At 49.5% G+C, this 22657-nt stretch overlaps 1 long non-coding RNA gene across 5 annotated transcripts in view; it reads right to left on the reverse strand.

The window, feature by feature from the left end:
* The window catches only part of LOC102128101 (uncharacterized), a 50380-nt gene that overhangs the window by 22097 nt on the left and 5626 nt on the right, over positions 1-22657 (reverse strand). Inside the window, exons 3-5 of one of the 5 annotated variants that reach the window (XR_012430546.1) lie at positions 20507-20672; positions 19332-19427; positions 4775-13680 (exon numbers count right to left, since the gene is read on the reverse strand). This is a non-coding gene — a long non-coding RNA (uncharacterized lncRNA). Of the gene's footprint in view, positions 1-4774; positions 13681-18812; positions 20673-21755; positions 22626-22657 lie in introns of those variants that run through there. The other 4 variants (XR_012430543.1, XR_012430545.1, XR_010584836.1 and 1 more) reach the window with 4 other exon arrangements.

The following is a 22657-nucleotide window of genomic DNA, read 5'->3' on the forward strand; positions in this document are numbered from 1 at the left end:
TCAAGAAACATTGAACTGTTATTTATTTTATTTTTTGATAATGAGGGCACAAAATATGCAGAATGTTTCTTTTTCCTTTTTTTTTTTTTTGAGACGGAGTTTCACGCTTGTCGCCCAGGCTGGAGTGCAATGGTGCGATCTCGGCTCACTGCAACCTCCGCCTCCCAGGTTCAAGCAATTCTCTTGCCTCAGCCTCCTGAGTAGCTGGGATTACAGGCATGCGCCACCACACCCGGCTAATTTTGTATTTTTAGTAGAGACGGGGTTTCTTCATGTTGGTCAGGCTGGTCTTGAACTCCCGACCTCAGGTGATCTGCTCGCCTCGGCCTCCCAAAGTCCTGGGATTACAGGTGTGAGCCACCACACCCGGCCAGAATGTTTCTTTTTCTTCCTCTATTCAGCCCTTGAGGGTCCCTTTCACCTGCAAAGTGGCTGCAGCACCGCCCTTAGCACCGCCCTCAGCATCGTCCTCAGCACCATCCTCAGCACTGCCCTCTGGCCCTGTGGACTGCAGCACTGCCCTCTGACCCCGCGGACTGCAGCACTGCCTTCTGACCTCACGGACTGCAGCACTGCCCTCTGGCCCCGCGGACTGCAGCACTGCCCTCTGGCCCCGCGGACTGCAGCACTGCCCTCTGACCCCGCGGACTGCAGCACTGCCCTCTGACCCCGCGGACTACAGCACTGCCCTCTGGCCCCGCGGACTGTAGCACTGCCCTCTGACCTCGCGGACTGCAGCACTGCCCTCTGGCCCCGCGGACTGCAGCACTGCCCTCTGGCCCCGCGGACTGCAGCACTGCCCCAGCCTCGCGGACTGTAGCACTGCCCTCTGACCCCGCAGACTGCAGCACTGCCCTGGCCCCGCGGACTACAGCACTGCCCTCTGACCCCGCAGACTACAGCACTGCCCTCTGGCCCCGCGGACTGTAGCACTGCCCTCTGGCCCCACGGACTGTAGCACTGCCCTCTGGCCCCACGGACTGTAGCACTGCCCTCTGGCCCCACGGACTGTAGCACTGCCCTCTGGCCCCACGGACTGTAGCACTGTGCTGGCCTCACGGCTGCAGCACTGCCCTCTGGCCCCGTGGGCTGCAGCACTGTCCTCTGGCCCCGTGGACTGCAGCACTGCCCCGGCCCCGCGGACTACAGCACTGCCCTCTGGCCCCGTGGGCTGCAGCACTGTCCTCTGGCCCCGTGGACTGCAGCACTGCCCTGGCCCTGCGGACTGTAGCACTGCCCTGGCCTCATGGACTTTGGATGGTGGAACTGATTCTTAGCCTCAGAGTGATAAGAATTCCAGTCCAGGGCTCTTTCCCTAGTCCTGGATCAAGAAAGATAGAGCCATACAAAGTCAGAATTTCAAGAACTTTAGAAATCAACTGGCCCTATATTGCCACATTACCGATGGAGAAACTGAGGGCCAGACATGCTCGAAGTCTGGAAGTGACCTGCTCAAGGCTGCCAGCAAGGTGGTGACAGAGCCAGGCCTAGAACCATGGTCCTCTGACCCCTGGTTTGTGCCGTCTCACCTACCAATTGCTGCCTGTGTTCTCCAGGTTTCCAGCAGTGCTTTGGCTGATTTTTGAAGAATGAATTAGGAGAAGTAAAAGGAAGCCAAGGGTTTTCTGCAGACCAGCCTGTTGGGCAGCAGAGCAGAGGGCAGTGCCACCAGGGTGAGAGACCTTAGAAAGTCTCCTCCCATCTTCTCCTCGATGTGAGAATATCCACAGGACAGAAACGCAGAAAGGAAAAGGAATCCAGTCCTTCCCCCACGTCAGCATGTGAACAACTATGAGGAGAACACCTTCGCCTCCCTACCTTTTGATTTTATTTAGTAAACACATTTCTTATGAGTGGGCACAACTTTTCCAGAGGAAAACCCCTTACAGAGTAAATGTCTCTGTTTTTGTTCCTTTTTTTTTTTTTTATTTGACAGAGTCTCACTCTGTCACCCAGGCTGGAGTGCAGTGGCGTGATCTTGGCTCACTGCAAACTCCGCATCCCAGGTTCAAGCAATTCTCCTGTCTCAGCCTCCCGAGTAGCTGGGATTACAGGTCCCTGCCACCACGTCCGGCTAATTTTTGTATTTTTAGTAGAAACAGGGTTTCACTATGTTAGCCAGGCTGGTCTCGAACTCCTGACCTCATGATCTGCCCACCTCAGCCTCCCAAAGTGCTGGGATTACAGGCATGAGCCACCACACCCGGCCTTCTGTTCCTTTTTGAAGCTTCTCAAGTTTTCATGTTGTATAACCAGTGTCAATACTTTCCAGCTATGTTTTTTTCTTTAATATCATTTCATATTCAGAAATTGCTGTGTGAATATAGTCCTCATTTTTGTGAGGTTGTTTGTTTGTTTGTTTCTGAGACACAGTCTTGCTCTATCACCCAGGCTGGAGTGCAGCGGTGTGATCTTGGTTCACCGCAACCTCCGCCTCCCCGGTTCAAGCAATTCTCCTGCCTCAGCCTCCCAAGTAGCTGGGATTACAGGTGCCTGCCACCATGTCTGGCTAATTTTTGTATTTTTAGTAGAGATGGGGTTTCACCATGTTGGCCAGGCTGGTCTTGAACTCCTGATCTCAGGTGATCCTCCCACCTCAGCCTCCCAAAGTGCTGGGATTCCAGGCATGAGCCACTGCGCCTGGCCTGTGAGTTTTAATTATAATACTGTATTCATTATGTGAGTGCATCATAATTTGCTTTCTAATTTGCCTCAGGTTGAATATCTGAAGTATTTCTAATTTATTAGTATTAATAACATCAATATGATTATTTTTGTATCCATAGCTCCTTTATCCCTTTGGGTTTATTTATTCAGGGTGTGCTTCCGTATCTGTAGGTAGAATGATTCAATCATGGTGAGGTCTCAGCTCTTGCTATTGCCTTGCCAGTCTATTCTCCAGAAAGATGCAACCAATTTGTAGGATCTCCAGTACCATTTATTTATTTATTTATTTTTGGAGACAGGATCTCACTCTGTCACCTAGGCTGGAGTGCAGTGGCGTGATCATGGCTCACTGCAGCCTCAAGCTTCTGGGCTCAAGCCATCCTCCTGCCTCAGCCTCCCGAGTAGCTGGAACTACAGGTTCATGCCACCATGGCTGGCTAATGTTTTTATTTTTTGTAGAGATGGGGTCTCACTTTGTTGACGAGGCTTGTCTCAAGCCCCTGGGCTCAAGCAATCCTTCTGCCTTGGCCTCCCAAAGGGCTGGAATTACAGGTGTGAGCCACCATGCCCAGCTGGCTCCATTTAAATGTATCATGTCCCACCGCATAGAACTGTGTTACCACCGAGTTTTGTCATTTATATTTATCTTTGCCATGTCAAACTGGGAAGGTTGAAATAGTTAGGAGTGAAGGACATGTATCAAGGGAGAGGATCTGAGATGAAGCCAAGAAGCAGAAGTGAACAGACGCTACAACACATGCTCCAAGTGGAGCCAAGGGAATGGGGTTCATTGTTAACGACCGTCTGTCCAGGGTGTGTGACTGGCTGGCCCGGGCTGGAAATTCAGGGTCAGGGTGGACACCAGCTTCACAAATATGTGGCAAAGTTCATGACCTGTTTCTAGCTTGGTGTTTCTTTCCTTCTTGCCTCTGTATTTAGGAGAGTTTACCACCCGCAGCATATTTGGGATAGTTTACCATCTGTAGTGCATTTGGGATGGTTTACTATCCTCAATGCATTTGGGATAGTTTACTATCTGTACCGCATTTGGGATAGTTTACTATCTTCAGTGCATTTGGGATAGTTTACCATCTGTACCGCATTTGGGATAGTTTACTATCCTCAGTGCATTTGGGATAGTTTACTATCTTCAGTGCATTTGGGATAGTTTACTATCCTCAGTGCATTTGGGATAGTTTACTATCTTCAGTGCATTTGGGATAGTTTACCATCTGTACTGCATTTGGGATAGTTTACCATCTGTAGTGCATTTGGGATAGTTTACCATCTTCAGCACATTTGGGATAGTTTACCATCTGTACCACATTTGGGATAGTTTACCATCTGTAGCGCATTTGGGATTGTTTACTATCTTCAGTGCATTTGGGATAGTTTTACCATCTGTAGTGCATTTGGGATAGTTTACCATCTGTAGTGCATTTGGGATAGTTTACCATCTGTAGTGCATTTGGGATAGTTTACCATCTTCAGTGCATTTGGGATAGTTTACTATCTTCAGTGCATTTGGGATAGTTTACTATCCTCAGTGCATTTGGGATAGTTTACTATCTTCAGTGCATTTGGGATAGTTTACTATCTTCAGTGCATTTGGGATAGTTTACCATCTGTAGTGCATTTGGGATAGTTTACCATCTGTAGTGCATTTGGGATAGTTTACCATCTGTAGTGCATTTGGGATAGTTTACCATCTGTAGTGCATTTGGGATAGTTTACTTTCTGTAGTGCATTTGGGATAGTTTACCATCTTCAGTGCATTTGGGATAGTTTACTATCTTCAGTGCATTTGGGATAGTTTACTATCTTCAGTGCATTTGGGATAGTTTACTATCCTCAGTGCATTTGGGATAGTTTACTATCTGTAGTGCATTTGGGATAGTTTACTATCCTCAGTGCATTTGGGATAGTTTACTATCTTCAGTGCATTTGGGATAGTTTACTATCTTCAGTGCATTTGGGATAGTTTACTATCCTCAGTGCATTTGGGATAGTTTACTATCTTCAGTGCATTTGGGATAGTTTACCATCTTCAGTGCATTTGGGATAGTTTACTATCCTCAGTGCATTTGGGATAGTTTACTATGTGTAGTTCTTTTGCGCATTAGCTTGGATTCCTTGTCATAAGGTCTCTTTTCTCTGCTTTGCAAGCAAAAGTCAGAGCCCCTGAATCACAAAAGGGTGTAGGTACCTTCCACACTAGTTTCGCCTCATTCAGGGCCCCACGGCTTATAAGAAGGGAAAGCTGGGCGGCTCCCAAGTGTCCCAGGAAAACAGCCCTTTCTGGGAGTTTGATCTGCCAAGTTGCCAATAGCTGAACCGAGCTCCTTGGAAGCTCCTGGGAGAAAGAGGTGGCTCAGGGAGCAGAAATGATGGGCCAGAGAGAGAACCCTAATATCTAGCTTCACAGGCCCATTTCTGTCTTTGCCCACCTTTCCTCACCCACGTACAACAGCTTTTGGAGTAGCTTAGTGTAACCTAATTTTCAGGGATCCCCTCAGGACTGGTAGGCTAAATTTAGAGCCCACACGAGGAAGTCTATTGGCCATGTGGTGTGCCTTGAAGCCTGAAGCACGTAAAAAGTTATATTTAATACCCCTGGGAGAGACTAAACACAGGAAAGCCAGTTTGTGAGAAACAATTGTATTTTCATAAGAAGCCTCTCTGCTTATGTGTTTGGTAAACCGTTAGCCCTCTAAGAGTTGGACTATGGATTTTCTAGTCTTATAATTAGACATGTGAACAAGCAGAGGGTTTAAGAGTCAGAGGAACATTCCAGAATCTTCAACAGCCCTAAACAAGTCATTGGCATCCTGCTAGATTTGGTCGGCATCTGACTGGCATCAGAACACACTCTGATTGACCCTCTCAATCAGCCCAGGATCCTGTCCAGCGGCCTGACCGAGGGCTGCACTGTAATCCTTGTTTCCTTTGAAAGTCTGGAATTCATAAGGAAATAGGGTGGGGGTCAACAATGGATGATCTAATTTTCCAAGGGAGTATTGGATTAGTCAACAACTTGATCCCCACCACTGAGATAGCTCCTTTTGTGAATATTTTACCGACCCCCCTGCTAGGTCTCAAGGCTTCTGAAGGGACTCTTCCCAGACAACCACCCTGCACATCTGAGCACAGCACAGCCTGCTTCCTTTCCTCACTGATTCTGAGAAAAGGAGCCGCTCCCCGTCCCTTTCGTATCCACCCCGACTCCAGGCAGGATAACACTGGATAAAGCCCCCTTATATCCTTCAGCACAAAAATCCCAAAAGTCCACTCCAAGGCCTTCTGCCAAGCCTGCTCTTGTTTAAGACACAGTGACTGGACTCTGAAGCAGCCTCTAGAGGCTCTGACTGCCGGCCAGTACATTTAAAGATGAGCTAAAGGAAACAGAAGGATAGTTGATGCACTTCCTCGATCTCTGACATTTGCCTGGAGCAAAAGAAAGAGGAGAATGATGCTGAGATTAAGGCTTCTCCCCTGGCGTGATTCTATGTGGCCTGTTGCGACGTGCAGAGAGGCAAGGCAATAAGGCTTTCTGGGGGTCAGCAGAGAGACAGGTCAAACAAGGGTACTGCCCAGGCCACTGGGGCCCCCATCAAGACGTGACTCTTCTCCAAAGGGAGCAGATGACACGGGCCTCCTTGTACCAGTGTGGGAGTCAGTATGGGTGCGGGATGGGGACAGACACTCAGGATAGGCAGGGAGAGCCACATCACCAAGCAATCAGACTTGTTTACCCCTCTTGAGGTAAATGTGGGAAGCCAATAACTGGCATTTTGTAGAGCCACTTGGCAGAAGAAACACCATCCACATAAATCAATCAAAAATGTCATTCTTGGCTGGGCGCGGTGGCTCACACCTATAATCCCAGCACTTTGGGAGGCCGAGATGGGCAGATCACCTGAGGTCAGGAGTTCAAGGCCAACCTGGCCAACACGGTGAAACCCATCTCTAGTGAAAACACAAAAATTAGCCTGGTGTGGTGGCCGGCGCCTGTAATCCCAGCTAGTCAGGAGGCTGAGGCAAGAGAATCACTTGAACCTGGGCGGCGGAGCTTGCAGTGAGCTGAGGTTGCGCCACTGCACTCCAGCCTGGGCCACAAGAGTGAAACTCCATCTCAAAAAAAAAAAAGAAAAAAAAGTCTATTTTTAAAGACTACTAACTGAGAAAGAAGAGCCTTGAAGAAACAGAAGGGAGGCCGAGACGGGCGGATCACGAGGTCAGGAGATCGAGACCATCCTGGCTAACACAATGAAACCCCGTCTCCACTAAAAATACAAAAAAATTAGCCGGGCGTGGTGGCGGCGCCTGTAGTCCCAGCTACTCGGGAGGCTGAGGCAGGAGAATGGCGGGAACCCGGGGGGCGGAGCTTGCAGTGAGCTGAGATCCGGCCACTGCACTCCAGCCCGGGTGACAGAGCCAGACTCCGTCTCAAAAAAAAAAAAAAAAAAAAAAAAGAAACAGAAAGAAGGGACCTGAGCATGCCACGGCAGGAGAGGATGAGAACAGCACGGAGAAGGGGGAGGCGCTAGCAGTCAGAAGCCCGCAGCAGAACTGGCCGGTGCTCAGAGAGCTGTTGGGACTGCACGGGGGCTGTCTTGGCCTTAAGGTCCTGGGTGAGGACAGAACAGAAGTTAATGGCACACACCGTGCCTGGGTGAAGCCTCGGCACCATCAAGGAAAGCAGATACTGCATTTGGAAAGCCTGGGCCCTCTCCTTGAACCTGGTTCTGAAGGTTTCGGTGATGAGTCACCTCGTTCCCCCCACCAGCTTCTGTCTTTAGCCGTGGCACTGACGTGTCTGAACCCGCACGCACCTCCCGAGCAGGAGCACCCGTCATCTTCACACCACGGATGACTAACCATGGCCTGCTCACAGCCTCCTAATTATCACAGAATGAAAATGCAACATGCCTGAAAGCTGAGGTTTTGGGAACAGGATGAGAAGAGCTGTGGAAGGAATATGGAGATGCAGGGTGGCAACGAGCTAAGCTTTCGACAGGCCCTCGCAGTCCTCGGGAGCAGGGGCCAAGCGACCACGGATCCAGATAGAGCGCTCTCCTTGGCAGAGCCGCATGTAATCTCATTCATTACAGCCTCCGATTAGGTTCCCAGGCTCATTAAAATCTGTGTGCCATTCACTGTTTCTCTTGGATCAGATTGAATTCTACCGTGCAGAGAATTGCCAGGGCTTCGAAGTGTCCAGTGCAGGCCAGATAGCATCTCTTGGCTTCACTTCTTCCTGAAGTTTCTCCTTGTGCTTCTGTGTGCTTGCTGCCAAGAACACAAGTCACCATTCAGGCCCACGGCTGCCAGCTCAAACAAGGGCTTCTGACCCAAACAAAGCCCGCGTAAAAAGTCCAAAGCACTTGAGCTAAACTTACTCTAAAAACTACGGCCGTACAGGACAAAGACAGACACTCGGGTTAGACACAAAGAACCACAGCTAAGGCAACCTTTAAAAAAAGGAGAGTGGGCCGGGCGCAGTGGCTCACACCTGTAATCCCAGCATTGTGGGGAGCCAAGGTGGGCAGATCACTTGAGCTCAGGAGTTCGAGACCAGCTTGGGCAACATGGCAAAACTCCATCTCTACCTATATATATACACATATTAGCCAGGCATGGTGCATTCACCTGTGGTTGCAGCTACTTGGGAGGCTAAGGCAGGAGAATCGCTTGAGCCAGGGGTGCAGAGTTTGCAGTGAGCTTCTCGTGCCATTGCACTCCAGCTTGGGGGACAGGAGTGAAACCCTGTCTCAAAAAAATAAAATAAAATAAAATAAAATAAAATAAAATAAAATAAAATAAAATAGGAGAGTGAAGAAGGGCTTTTACTCTATCTGATATAAAGACCTATTATAGCCACAGGTGCAGTGGCTCACGCCTGTAATCCCAACACTTGGGGAGGCTGAGGCAGGAGGACTACTTGAGGCCAGGAGTTCAAGACCAGCCTGGGCAACATAGCGAGACCCTGTCTCTACAAAAATTAGAAAAAAAGTTAGCTGGTCATAGTGGCACATGCCTGTAGTCCAAGCAACTCAGAAGACTTAGATGGGAGGATTTCTTGAGCCCAGAAGGTTGGGGCTGCAGTGAACTGTGACTGCGCCACTGCACTCCCTAGCCTGGGTGACAGAGGAGGCCCCTGTCTCAACAACAACAACAAAAGACATATTATAAAGCCATCATAATAAAAACAGTCAAAACCATACGAATAGATCACCAGAACAGAACAGAGCGCTCAGAGTCAGACCCTTGTTTAAGTCAGAACTTAATACAGGATGAAGGTGGTCCCACGCATCACTCGGGGAAGGACAGATTATTTAGTAAATGGCATTTGGGAAACAGGCTCATTGTATAGAGAAAAATAAAACTGGACCCTACTTAATACTAAATACAGAAGAGGACTCTGAGTGTCTTAAAGACCTAAGTATAAAAGGTTAAAGAAAAATAGTGGAAATAAAATGGGTAGAAGAGAGTGCAGGAACATATCTTTGTGATCGATCCTCCTTAAAACAAAATTTCAGAAGCATAAGGCAAATTTTTACAAATATGATTAAATTAAAATGAGGGGTTTCTAATCAACAAAAGTCCGTACGGACAAAGTTAATAGACTGTTAACAGAACAGAGGTAGATATTTATAACATCTAAATCAATGAGAGATTGATATGAAGAATATGGAAGGATCTTAAACATTTATGACTGTAATTAAAAATGAGGAAAGGGCCTGGGTGCGGCTCACGCCTGTAATTCCAGCACTTTAGGCAGTTTATGAGGTCAGGAGTTCAGGACCAGCCTGACCAATATGGTGAAACATGACTCTACTAAAAATACAAAAAATAGCCAGGTGTGGTGGCGTTTGCCTGTAGTCCCAGCTACTTAGGAGGCTGAGGCAGGAGAATCACTTGAACCCAGGAGGCAGAGGCTGCAGTGAGCCAAGATCGTGCCACTACACTGCAGCCTGGGTGACAGAGCACGTCTCCATCTCAAAAAGAAAAAAAAAAAAAATATATATATATATATATATATATGTATGTGTGTGTGTGTGTGTGTGTGTATATATATATATATATATGGAAAGGATATAAACAGACATTATACAGAAGATGAAATTCCAAAAAGCTGACAAGGTGGCATAGGTCAGTTGTGCTGAAGCAGACTCTGAGCTGGGGAGTTGTGAGCAGGAGGTCTACATGGGAGCGGTCTCAGCAGCAACGCGGTGAGGGAGTGAGGAAATCAGCATAGGGCTGGGCAGAGCGAGGATCTGAACTGTGATGTGGGTACAGCACAGGCCTTGGCTGGTCCCACGGGGGAATGCTGATGCTGGCATGTCTTTTCAGAGATGTCCTGAATTTAGGCAAGGGACTGGGGCTTTGTACCCCTGCAGTGACTAGCCTCTGGATGGAAGCTGCCCCCACGGAGAGCTCATAAGCGTGGGTGAAGCTGCTCCTGGGGCTGAGGGCAATTCCCGGGGACGGTCTCCCCTGTGAGCCATTTACAGCCAGCACTTTGGCAGGAAGGGGCGGGGAGGGGGGAGGGGAGGCACAGGTTTTAGTCCTGGGGCTGGAACCAGAGCGGTATACCATGCATCTACCAGGAAGAAAGATTCAAAAGTTTTAGTAACATAAAAAATGAAAATTAAAACAACAGCAGGATGTCACTGTATGCCTTTTATATTGGCAAAATATAGAAATACAGGTAATGCCAAGTATTGGCAGGGATGTGGGACATAGCCACCCCTGTGCCCTGCTGGCGAGAGGACAGATTGAGAAGAGTCGGCACTGGCAGCGTTCTGGGGCACACGCAGGCATCGTTAGTCACATTCAGTAGAACGTGTTAGCAGTGCCGCCACGAGGTATACATCCCAGGCCGCTCTTACACAATTCTGTAAGGAGAGGTGTATGCCAACGTTGCCTGCACAGGAATTAGTGGTGGGAGCTGGAGACTACCTGAGTTTCCATCACTGAGATGGAGAAATAAAATACAGTGAATGCAGGCCAGGGAGTACAATGCAACAGGACTGAGGCAAAATCATAAATGTACACATAGCAGCATAGACGGATCTTAAGAACAGTGAAAAATGGGGGGAAAGCATGAAAAAGGTTAGAAAGAATGAGATAGAATGTGTACATAAATTTAAAATACTGCAAATGCTATTTGTGTGAAAATATGCGAACAAAAAGATACACATGATACACCTAGGAATCATCTGCAGTGAGAGAAGGAAATGGAATTGCAGGATGGGGAGAAAAAGGAATAAGGAAGGAAATAATTCAGGAGGGGGTTTCCCAGGGACCAACGATACTGACATCCATGAGCCAAGGAGTGGGAGGAACTCGATTCTCTACATCTGACTTCTAAAACTAGCAGCAGCAACCACACCACCACCGTTTGAGCCCCAAGAAAGCAAGCTCAGGTTCTGCACCTTCTCTGTCTCTGAGATCTCCCCTCAAAGGAAAATGGCAGAACGCTGCCACACATCACTCCTCGCTCTTACGTATCAATGAAATGACGCCCACCTCTGGTCTCCAGTGGGCTAAAGAGGTTGGCACCTGCACAGAGGTTCATGCCCCTCGAGGCACAATGACTTTACTGCAGGGAAGGATGCTTTCCATTCTCTTCCCCACGAACTCTCCCACCTCATTCCAATCAAGTCACCAACCAGACTGAAACGCAATAGGCATGAGCTCAATGCTTCCCTTTGATCAGGACCCTCACGGCAGACAGAGGAGACAACCAACTCAGAGTGAGGTCTTAGATCTTGCCCACCAGGGCCGGGCGTGGGGGCTCAGGCCTGTAATCCCAGCGCTTTGGGAGGCCGAGACAGGTGGCTCACCTGAGGTTGGGAGTTCGAGATCAGTCTGGCCGACATGGAGAAACCCTATCTCTACTAAAAATACAAAAAAATTAGTTTGGTGTGGTACACGTGCCTGTACTCCCAGCTACCTGGGAGGCTGAGGCAGGAGAATCGCTTGAACCTGGGAGGCGGAGGTTGCAGTGAGAGGAGATCACGCCATTGCACTCCAGCCTGGGCCACAGGAGGAAAAACTCCATCTCAAAAAAAAAAAAAAAAAAAAATTTGCCCACCTGGGAGTGGGCCCACAACAGTGAAGTGACACTGGCTTGACAGGTTCTCTGCACTGATGGAGAATGAGCTTGAACCCTCTGATGAAATCTATCCTGCCTGACCAATCAGTCCCGGAAACCCTGGAGGCCCCAAGAGAGCCGGAATAATCATGAGGCTTGCCAGCTGTTCTTGTGTCCCACTGTGGCTATTCCAACCCCCAACTGCTACCCCTGACACCCCCAACCCTATCCCACAAGCATTTGAGAACCAAGACCAGGTTACCAGTCCAAAGTGAGGAACACAGAGATTGAGATCCAGGAGTGCAGAGGAGAGCTGGGCTGGGAGGAGTGAGGGAGGCCCTGCCACTCAGGCTCATAAATGTGTAAAAGGAAAATAAATCTCGAGACCCAAAAATCACTAAGCCAAGAGAAAAGTCAAGCCGTGAACTGTCAGACCTGCCTCCCATTCTATTCCTAGATAAGATAGCTACAAAGACAGGAAGCTACAGACCTCCCTCACAATTTGCCTATGGGGAAATTCCTTGTGGACGAAGCCCAGGCAGAACTCAAAGTCTCCCTCTGAGGCTCACCAGAGACAAATACACATCTAATAGCTTCCTCTGCCCTATTGTTCATGTAAAAATACAGATTCACTGAGCCAGACTAAATTGTGTATTCAGTGGAAGGCTGATCAAGGACTCAAAATAATGCAACCTTTTGTCTCTTATCTACTTCCTACCTGGAAGCCCTCACTTCCAGTTGTCCTGCCTGACAAAGCTGAACCACTGTACATCTTACACATATTGATGTCACGTGTCACCCTAAAATGTATAAAAGCAAACTGTAAGGCCGGGCACGGTGGCTCACGCCTGTCATCCCAGCATTTTGGGAGGCTGAGGCGGGTGGATCACCATTTGTCTGGAGTTTGAGACCAGCCTGTCCAACGTGGAGAAACCCTGTCTACTAAAAATACAAAATTAGCTGGGCGTGGTGGTGCATGCCTGTAATGGAGAATCGCTTGAACCCGGGAGGCAGAGGTTGCGGTGAGCTGAAATCGCGCCACTGCACTCCAGCCTAGGCAATAAGAGCGAAACTCCGTCTCAAAAGAAAAAAAAAAAAAAAAACTGTATCCCCAATAACCCTGATATCCCCGACCACCTTGGGCACACGTTGTCAGGACTTCCAGAGGCTGTGTCACAGGCGCGTCCTTAACCTTGGCAAAATAAACTTTCTAAACTGACTGAGACCTGTCTCAGACATTTGGGGTTCACAGATGGAAACAGAAAGTCAAGTGGTCATAATAGTGCGCCGAACCCCCTGGCGAGCCCAGGCCCTGACTCCCAGGCCAACTCTCACTTTTCCTCACTATCATAGTGAAAACCACACATTATTACTATTTAAAGGGTCTCTTCTAGAACACCAGCATTGCATTCCACAAATAAGTCTGTAATAAATAGGATCCTGAGGAAAACGGAGAGTCCCAGGATCCATGGTAATGGAGTTGGTATAGGTAGAAATTTTTAATCATTTTCCTTCTGGGTCCAGTAAATCAACTTCTGTGCCTGCCTTAACACTTCATCCTGGAAAGCTCAGGGTACGACGGGCCTTGCTGCTGAAAGGCGTTCTAAGGACAGCAGTTGGTCGGTGATGGTATAAAATGCCTGCGCGCAGGCCTTCTCCAAATGTTAGCTCCCTTCCCTACCCCCATTTTCCTTCTCCTGCATTGTTTTCACTGAGGAGTCACGCTGGAACCCAGGAGATCTGGCCTCTGGTCTTGGCTTAGGTGTCTTTTTACAGCTTGGTCTTAGGCAAGAGGCTCTCCCTCCCTGAAGCCTTCTGTTTCGCTGACTCTGGTTTCTCATGTTTAGAAATGGAGGTAGTATCATCTATCTTGGTGGTACCCAGCCTGGTCCCCACTTCCTTTTTTCTAGCCTCTGGAAAATGAAAAATATTACCTTTTAACTTTTTACATAGAAAACTATAAAATAAGAAGCTATTATTAACCATGATCCAGGTAAGATGTGTTGGCATTAAAAGATGGAGAGGAGGAACATGATTAGAACATAGAATCAAGGGTGAAGCGTGGTGGCTCACGCCTGTAATCCCAGCACTTTGGGAGGCCGAGGTGGGCAGATCATCTGAGGCCAGAGGTTCGAGACCAGCCTGGTCGACATGGTGAAACCTGTCTCTACTAAAAATACAAAAATTAGCTGGGCCTGGTGGCATGTGCCTGTAGTCCCAGGTATTCGGGAGGCTGAGACAGGAGAATTACTTGAACCCGGGAGGCAGAGGTTGTAGTGAGCCAAGATCACACCACTGCACTCCAGCCTGGGTGACACAGTGAATCTCTGTCTCAGAAAAAAAAAAAAGAAAAAGAAAAACAGAAAGAAAGAAAATAGCATCAATATGGGAACATACTAAATGAGGAGTTACCTTCTCCCATTCCCATCTCCCAGAGTAAACTATTAACAGCTTCTTATCATTCCATCCAGAAAAATTATGCGTATATATTGATATGTCCTGTTTTTAAAAAGTACACAAAATTGGTCATATCCCAAATAGTATTCTCTAATTTGTTATTTTAAACTTAACAATATATTTTTATACATATATAAATCTATTTTATTCTCTATAACTGTTAAATCATATTTTGTGAAATGGACGTACAATTCAGTCCAGGAAGATTGTGAAGTTTCTCTTTTTTTTTTTTTTTTTTGCGAACACTCGCTCATCCTCTTGCCCCTTGATTTTCTCCTGAGCGTCTGACTTGGCCAGGAGCTGTGATTCAGGTGACAAGTAAGATAGAGAAGGTCCCGTGTACCCAAATGTCCAGGGCAAATTGCTGTGAAACTGTTGTAGGTGACAGTGTTTGCTTGTTTTCCTTACTGGAGAAAAGTTCCAACGTCAATAGCCAGTTTGCCATGTATCTTGATGGCTGAACATTTTGGACAAACTTCAATGTTTTCAATAATAAAATTCCACATTTGGAAAGGACCTGAAGGTCATTTGGCTTAACCTCCTTGAACTCACTGTAGAAATTTCTTCTACAAGCCTCTGTGTTATCATTTTTTTTTTTTTTTCTGAGACCGAGTTTCACTCTTGTTACCCAGGATGGAGTGCAGTGGCGCAATCTCAGCTCACCACAAACTCCGCCCCCTGGGTTCAAGCGATTCTCCTGCCTCAGCCTCCCGAGTAGCTGGAATTACAGGCATGCGCCACCACGCCCTGCTAATTTGTATTTTAGTAGAGATTTCTCCATGTTGGTCAGGCTGGTCTCGAACTCCTGACCTCAAGTGATCCGCCCGCCTTGGCCTCCCAAAGTCTGGGATTACAGGCGTGAGCCACTGCGCCCAGCCTGTGTTATCATTTACTGTCGCTATATCATAACATCGAACAGCTTTTACTAACAGAAATTCTTCCTCATTTCCTCAGACCAGTCACCATGCAATGTCCCTGCACTGGCCCCGCTCTGCCCTTTGAAACATCCTCGAACATGTGTGTTCCTCTTCCCACACGGCTCTCCAGATGATTGAGGACCTCGCTCACATCCCTGAGTCCACTGTTTATTCATTTAACAAATGTTTCTCTAGAGCCCGCCATGTTTCCAGCACTGAGACAGGCACCTCGCAAACTCCGTGAGGGCAGAGATATCAGTCTAACTTGCTATGTGTGGTAACCACAGCACCTAAAAGGGCTTTCTGTGCAGTAGGCATTTAATACGTATTTGTTGAATAAATGAATGAATACAAAGGTGGATAACATAGTCTCCGTCCTCAAGGAACTCTTAGTGTAGTGGGAGTGGGCGAACAGAACTACAGGCAACTCTAATCTAGGAGCCGGGAGAGAATGTGAGTAGCAAAATCTCAAAGGACAGGCCCCTAACCCAGCATTTGTTACCTTCCCTTCTCCGCTGTGAGGGATTATCCGTTATCTTCCCTTCTCCACCACCTCCCTCATGCACTGTGATGTCAGTCACATCATTCTGTCATGGTATGTCTGCGTGTCTATGTTTCCTAACTGTCAGCTCTTTGAGGACAGGGACTGAGTTTTATTTAGCTTTATAACCCTAATGCTTAGCAGAGGGTCTGGCCTAGAGGATACATTTCTTATTTATTTACTTAGATATTTATTTTATTTATTTGTTTATTTATTTATTTGCTCTTGTCACCCAGGCTGGAGTGCAGTGGCGCAATCTTGGCTCACTGCAACCTCCACCTCCTGGGTTCAAGCGATTCTCCTGCCTCAGCCTCCCGAGTAGCTGGGATTACAGGTGCCCGCCGCTATGCCCCGCTAATTTTTGTATTTTTTTTAGTAGAGATTGGGTTTCACCAATCATGTTGGCCAGGCTGGTCTCCAACTCCTGACCTCAAGTGATCTGCCCACCTCAGCCTCCCAGAGTGTTGGGATTACAGGGGTGAGCCACCATGCCCGGCCCATAATCATTAAATGAAGTGACTGACTGACTGATGGATGGCTAAATGAATTAATACATTAACACTCCCATGGAAAAAAAAAAATTGAAGTAACTGCTTTCATGGGATTACATTAGTCTTGCCTGACGTTTTAACAATACAAAAACTTAGTGAAGTAGAAGTGACAGAAATCTTGGGAGGAGATGACCGTGATAACTAGGGCTCCAGAGCCTCTCTGTTTTGACCAACATTTAATGAGCACCTACTCTGTGCCAGGTGCGCTGCCAGACTCTAGGTCAAGGCAAACGAGACACAGCTCCTGCCTCTAAGGTGCTCCCCGACTAGAAGAGGAGATACACACGGAAATCACGGGGCCGCAGGTGACTCTGACAGGGTGACAAGGTGCCGTGCAGGGTGGGGTGGTCAGGAAAGCCGCCTGGAAGAGAAGGCGCCCGAACGGAGTCCTGAGGAAACTGTCCGGGTCAGGAGACGAAGGAAGGCCATTCTGGGTGGAGGCAGCCACCTGGGCAGGGCCCGAAGGGGTGAGGACAGGCCTTTTTCAGGTACTGCATAGCACCTGGGAGGGCAGGGAGTGGAGGGAGCGGGAGAGGTGGAGGTGGGGCCAGATCAGGAAGGGCCTTATAGGACTGCTAAGGAATTTGGACTTGACCGTGATGAGGCCATGAGGGAGCCATTGAAAGAATTAAAAAATCCCAGGATAATCAGATTTGCATTTTAGAAGATTGTTCTTACAGCAGTTTAGAAAATGGATTAGGCTTGCACAGTGGCTCACACCTGTAATTCCAGCACGTTGGGAGGCTGAGGTGGGAGGATCACTTGAGGCTAGTCGGCCTCCCCAAGTGCTTGGATTGCGGGTGTGAGCAGGCCTTGTCTCCCTGGCTGCTTCAGTCTTCTGCAGACAGAAGGCTCTGTTAAATTTGCAAGCTACAAGCACCTGAGCCACACGATGGCCCAATCAACCAAGTCACGTGTAAAGCTATCTCTTGGCTGTGAGGAATAAAATCAATATTTTAAGACCTTAATTATTCAAATGCTATACCCCAGAGGTGATTCATAACTTGAGGAGCGCCTCAGTAGGAGAACACGGGCTAAAGATTTGTGTGAACATGGCTTAGCCTGCAATTTCCCATATGCAGTCAGTCAAAGGGCTGACAAAAGATAAAATAACAGAACTGTTCTTACACAGCTTCCCAAGGAGATCCCAGAGGAACCAGGCTGCTCCTGCTAAGAAGCCTAGACTCATAATCAGGAGAGAAGAAACTTGCACTAATGAAGGAGCCGCAGCCCCCCGGGCTCTCCGAGTGCTGGTGTCTTCAAGAATTCCTGCATCCTTTGCACAAAGTGGGGCTGGTAAAGCGGCAGGGGTGGGGCGGGAATGGGGGAGAATGGGACTCTTCCAGACACTACCTTTAGAATAAAATGTATGATATTGGCCGGGAGCAGTGGCTCAGGCCTGCAATCCTAGCATTTTGGGAGGCTGAGGCAGGTGTATCACCTGAGGTCAGGAGTTCAAGACCAGCCTGGCCAACATGGTGAAACCCCTGTCTCTAGTAAAAATACAAAAATTAGCTGGGTGTGGTGGCAGGTGCCTGTAATCCCAGCTACTCGGGAGGCTGAGGCAGGAGAATTGTTTGAACCTGGGAGGCGGAGGCTGCAGTGAGTGGAGATCATGCCATCATGCCATTGTGCTCCAGCCTGGGGGACAAGAGCCATATTTCTCTCAAAAAAAAAAAAAAAAAATGTAAGATACTTTCTGAGAAAGTGTCAGTAGTCTTGTATCCCTGCCCCTAAATCATCACTTCATGCAGGAACTTCAGCCTCCTGTCCTTGGTGCATGTGCTGTTAGGGCCATGTGTCAACCAGCAGGGGGCTCGGGGTGGGGTGGGGGTGGAGACGAGGGTGGGGTGGAGGTGGGGTTGGGGCGAGGGTGGGGTGGGCGTGGGTGGGTGGTGGGGTGGGGGTGGGGGTGGAGTGGGGGCGGGGTGGGGGGTTGGGGGTGGGGGTGGGCATGTGCGGGGGCGGGGATGGATTGGGGGGTGGAGGTGGAGGGCGGGGTGGGGGTGGAGATGGGGGCGTGGGTGGGGGGGTGGAGATGGGGTTGGGTGGAGATGGGGCGGTGGGTGGGGATGGGGCGGGGGGCGTGCGTGGGGGTGGATGCAGGTGTTGAGGGGTGGGCAGGGTGGGGCGAGGGTGGGGTGGAGGCTGGGTTGGGGTGAGGGTGGGGTGGGCATGGGTGGGGGTGGAGATGGGGCAGGGTAGGGTGGGGGCGGGGATGGGGCAGGGCGGGGTGGGGATAGGGCGGGGTAGGGGTTGGAGTGGGGTGGGGGTAGGGTTTGGAGTGGGGTGGGGGTGGGGTGGGGGTGGGGTGGGGTGGAGGCAGGGTTTGGGGGTTGGGGGTTGGGCGGGGGGGATGGGGCGGGGGGTGGGGGTGGGGGTTGGGTGGTGGGGCGGGGGTGGGGCGGGGATGGGGGTGGGGTGGGGGTGGAGATGGGGTGGGGTAGGGTGGGGGCGGGGATGGGGCAGGGCGGGGTAGGGATGGGGCGGGGGTAGGGGTGGGAGTGGGGTGGGGGTGGGGTGGGAGTGGGGTGGGGGTGGGGGTGGGGGGTTGGGGGGTGGGATGGGGGGGTGGGGTGGGGGTGGGGTGGCGGATCAAGTTAAGAGTGTGGATGGGGCCGGGCACTGTGGCTCACGCCTGTAATCCCAGCACTCTGGGAGGCCGAGGCGGGTGAATCACCTGAGGTTGGGAGTTTGAGAGCAGCCTGATCAACATGGAGAATCCCCGTCTCTACTAAAAATACCAAATTAGCCGGGCGTGGTGGCGGCGCCTGTGATCCCGGCTACCCGAGAGGCTGAGGCAGGAAAATGGGGGGAACCCGGAGGCGGAGCTTGCGGCGAGCCAAGGTGGCGCCACTGCGTTGAGGCCTGAGCGACAGGATGGTTTGGTGAAAACTCATTTCACTAATGGAGGAAGCAACTAAAGCCAGCCTAGAAAAATAGAGGCGGCGTGGCATGGTGGATGCTCCTGGATGGGCATGAAGCAGCCTTGAGTTCTGAGTCTCAGGCTCTGCCACTGTGTGACCTTGGACGAGACAACGTCCTTCTCAGCATCAGTTTCTGTGACACTAAAATAATGATCATAATCTCCTACTTACTGGGTTCTTGGGAAGATGAAATGCAGTTAAGAAGATTTGCAGAAGCACTTTGCTGTTCCCTCAGACTGTGTATTAGTCAGGACATTGCTTTGGTTTCTGTAACAGACACCGAAATAATAAAGGCTTAAACAAAACAATGTATTTTTCTCTCACATAGAGCCCCACGCTGGTGTGGCTGCTCTGGCCTCTGAGGTCTTCAGAGCCCCGCTCCTTCTGTCTTACTGGCTTCCTTAGCCTGCTCCAAGACGGTTCCCTGCCACGACCACATGCCAGCCGGCAGAAGGGGCAGGGGCCAAGGGAGGGCAAGTCCTGTCGCCATAGCCCAGCACTGTCTACACACTTCCTCCCTCTTCCTGTTAAGAGTCCTTCATCACATCTCGCTCTAAGAGAGGCTGGGAAGTGCAGTCGCTTTCTGGGAAGCCTACACTTGACTGAAAATTCCGTGATGATGAAAGAAGAGGGGATGGACTTTTTTTTTTTTTTTTTGGATGGAGTCACGCTCTGTCACCAGGCTGGAGTGCAATGGCACGATCTCAGCTCACTGCAACCTCCGCCTCCCGGGTTCAAGTCATTCTTCTGCCTCAGCCTCCCGAGTAGCTGGGATTGCAGGCGACTGCCACTGTGCCTGGCTAATTTTTGTATTTTTAATAGAGACGGGATTTCACCATGTTGGCCAGGCTGGTCTCCAACTCCTGACTTCAGGTGATCCGCCTGCCTCGGCCTCCCAAAGTGCTGGGATTATAGGCTTGAGTCACCACGCCTGGCCCTAAGAGATGGACTTTGAGGGACAATTCAAAGTTCCCACTAACTCCCCTATTTGTTTGTCTAATTCCCTTCCATCCTCAGGTCTCGAGTTTATGTCACTTCTTTGGGGAGGCCTTTCCAGACCCTCAAGTCTCCATTAGCTGCCCCCATTGCTCCCTTACGCCTCCTTCACAACGCTCGCTGCCCCTGTAATTTTTGACTGACTCCATTTTGCCATGAGAAGGTAATTCTGTACCCGTGGACTGTGCTTCCTCCCGAGGCCTGCCTGTGGATGCTCAATACATCCACACTGACAGGTAGCAAGGTGCTGTCCCCAGAGGGCTCCGGGAGCATCTCGGGCAGAGCTTCACAGCTTCGGGCCACCACCAAGTCCTCTCCAACCCAGGATTTGTTTGGAAAGAAACTGGTACCTTCTGCCGCTTCCTCAGTGGTGGGCGTGCCGGCACCGTATCCTTTTATCTGCTAGTCCTCTCTTCGTGTGGGCCTCTAGAACTGCTCAAGTCCAGCCTCAGATAGCCCATGAGTGGGTGACTGTGCCTTTTCATCATCTTGCTTCGCAGCTCTGTTGTTCAGGATCTGGGAAGGAACAGAGGGCGTTGTGGGAAGAGCTTTGCCCAGCACAGAGGCCAGAATGAAGGACACGGAGAGATTTGGTTTTCTATTCCTGGTCTATAATGCAACTAATGGGCCTGAAGCCTGCCCTGTGAAGAGGTGGGGAAGGAACCTCAGTGGAGGATGTCCCCAGGGAGTTGACCCACACCCTCCCCGCCCTTGTGGGGGCAGATGGCTCCCCAGGGTCTGGGCCCATGTGAACCCACTGTGTGGCTCCTGGGCCGCTCCCTGGTTCTCCACTTCAGTGACCTCTAGCTCTTTTTTCCTCTTTTCCTTTTTTTTTTGAGACAGTCTCACTCTGTCGCCCAGGCTGGAGTGCAGTGGCATGATCTTGGCTCACTGCAACCCCCTCTACCTCCCGGGTTCAAACGATTCTCCTGCCTCAGCCCCCGAGTAGCTGGAATTACAGGTGTGCCCCACCATGCCCGGCTAATTTTTGTATTTCTAGTAGAGACGGGGTTTCACCTTGTTGGTCAGGATGGTCTCAAACTCCTGATCCACTCGCCTCAGCCTCCCAAAGTGCTAGGATTACAGGCGTGAGCCACTGCACCTGGTCTCACCCTTGTTTTGATATAAAACTCATCATTTTCTAAGAAATCTCCTTCTTAGCTCATTTTCTTTGTTCCAAAGAATGTCTTTCAAGAATTTCATCAAACATGACTCTGGTTCTCCTGTTGAGTGGCGGGCTGGAGGGCTGTGCCCCGGGGTTGACCTTTATCCCGTCACATTCTGGGCACCCTCCAATTTTTATTTGATTTAAACTAGAGGGAAGATTGACTTGGGCTGGGAGCAGTCAGCTCTTTCTGGCAGTCTTCAGAGCTACTGAAGGGGAAGTCACCAGACACCAAGCCCCAGCGGTTGCTAGGTGCTCAGGTTACACTGATACACAAAACGAGGGTATTCAAGAGCCAAGTTCAAGTTTCCCTGCTTATATTTTTCCAGAGAGTTGGGGAGGGAGCAGCCATGTCCTACCCACAGCCCCTGGGAACTCTGCCTCATGTCTGGTATCAAGGGAATCTTTCCTCCCAGTGGTGGCACAGGACTGACCTGGGAACGCACACAATTGCAGCTTCGTTCTGGTAGCTGGGCTTTCCCCCCCATAAAATGGCAGTGTCCCTTTAATTCCCTGCAAGTCTCCTCTGTGGAGCTGGCAGTAGGTTAAATGAATCAACTGACCAGCCCTTTCTCACTGGGGGCTCTGGGGTAGAAATTCTTCTTACTTGCTTCAGCTTGTGTCCAGAAACAAAGAACAGTTAAGCAGGGATTAACTTTTCCCTCTGTGGGTTTCTCTGTCCTTTCTCAGAATAGTTCCACGTCTAATTCAGGGACGTAGGTTCCTCTTGGAGCCCCACTTCTTTCCTTCATTGACCATCCATACAGCTGCTGACTGTCCCGGCTGTTCCAGTCTTCCTCACTCCCACTACGGGGAGCAAAGTGTCCCTCTGGGTTGATTTCCCAGCATGGCTCCTTGCAACTCTGATTTTAGCTTCATCTATTTCTCTCCAGCACATACCCTGGACTGGCCTTCTGCACATTCCAAAAACTTTCTATTAATGACATTATTTCCCCAAGTAGCCTTCTTTTCTGAAAAAAAGAATATATTGAACATCTCACACACATATTCTAGTTCTCATTGAGATTTGACAGCAAAGGGTAGTAGAAAAAGTACTGATTTGAGAGTTAGGGTTTCTGGGTTCTCATTCTACCGTTGGCATTAACTAGTGTGTGACATGGAGAAAGTCGCTCCTCTTGGCTCATGGTCCCCTCTATAATGCCAGCGACTCTTTCAAATGCTAACAGTCTAGTGTCTATATTGAATAGTCTTGCCATCCCTTGTGAGTTTGATTGGCATTTTGTCAATCCCCATGACAAACTAGTTTCCAGTTTGGCATTCTTCATTCTCTCCATTGAGGGTGCCTGAAATAAAAGCCAATGGTTTAATGACAGTA

The sequence above is a fragment of the Macaca fascicularis genome, chromosome 2 (genome assembly GCF_037993035.2).
Source record: "Macaca fascicularis isolate 582-1 chromosome 2, T2T-MFA8v1.1".
In the NCBI taxonomy this organism is placed as follows: Eukaryota; Metazoa; Chordata; class Mammalia; order Primates; family Cercopithecidae; genus Macaca; species Macaca fascicularis.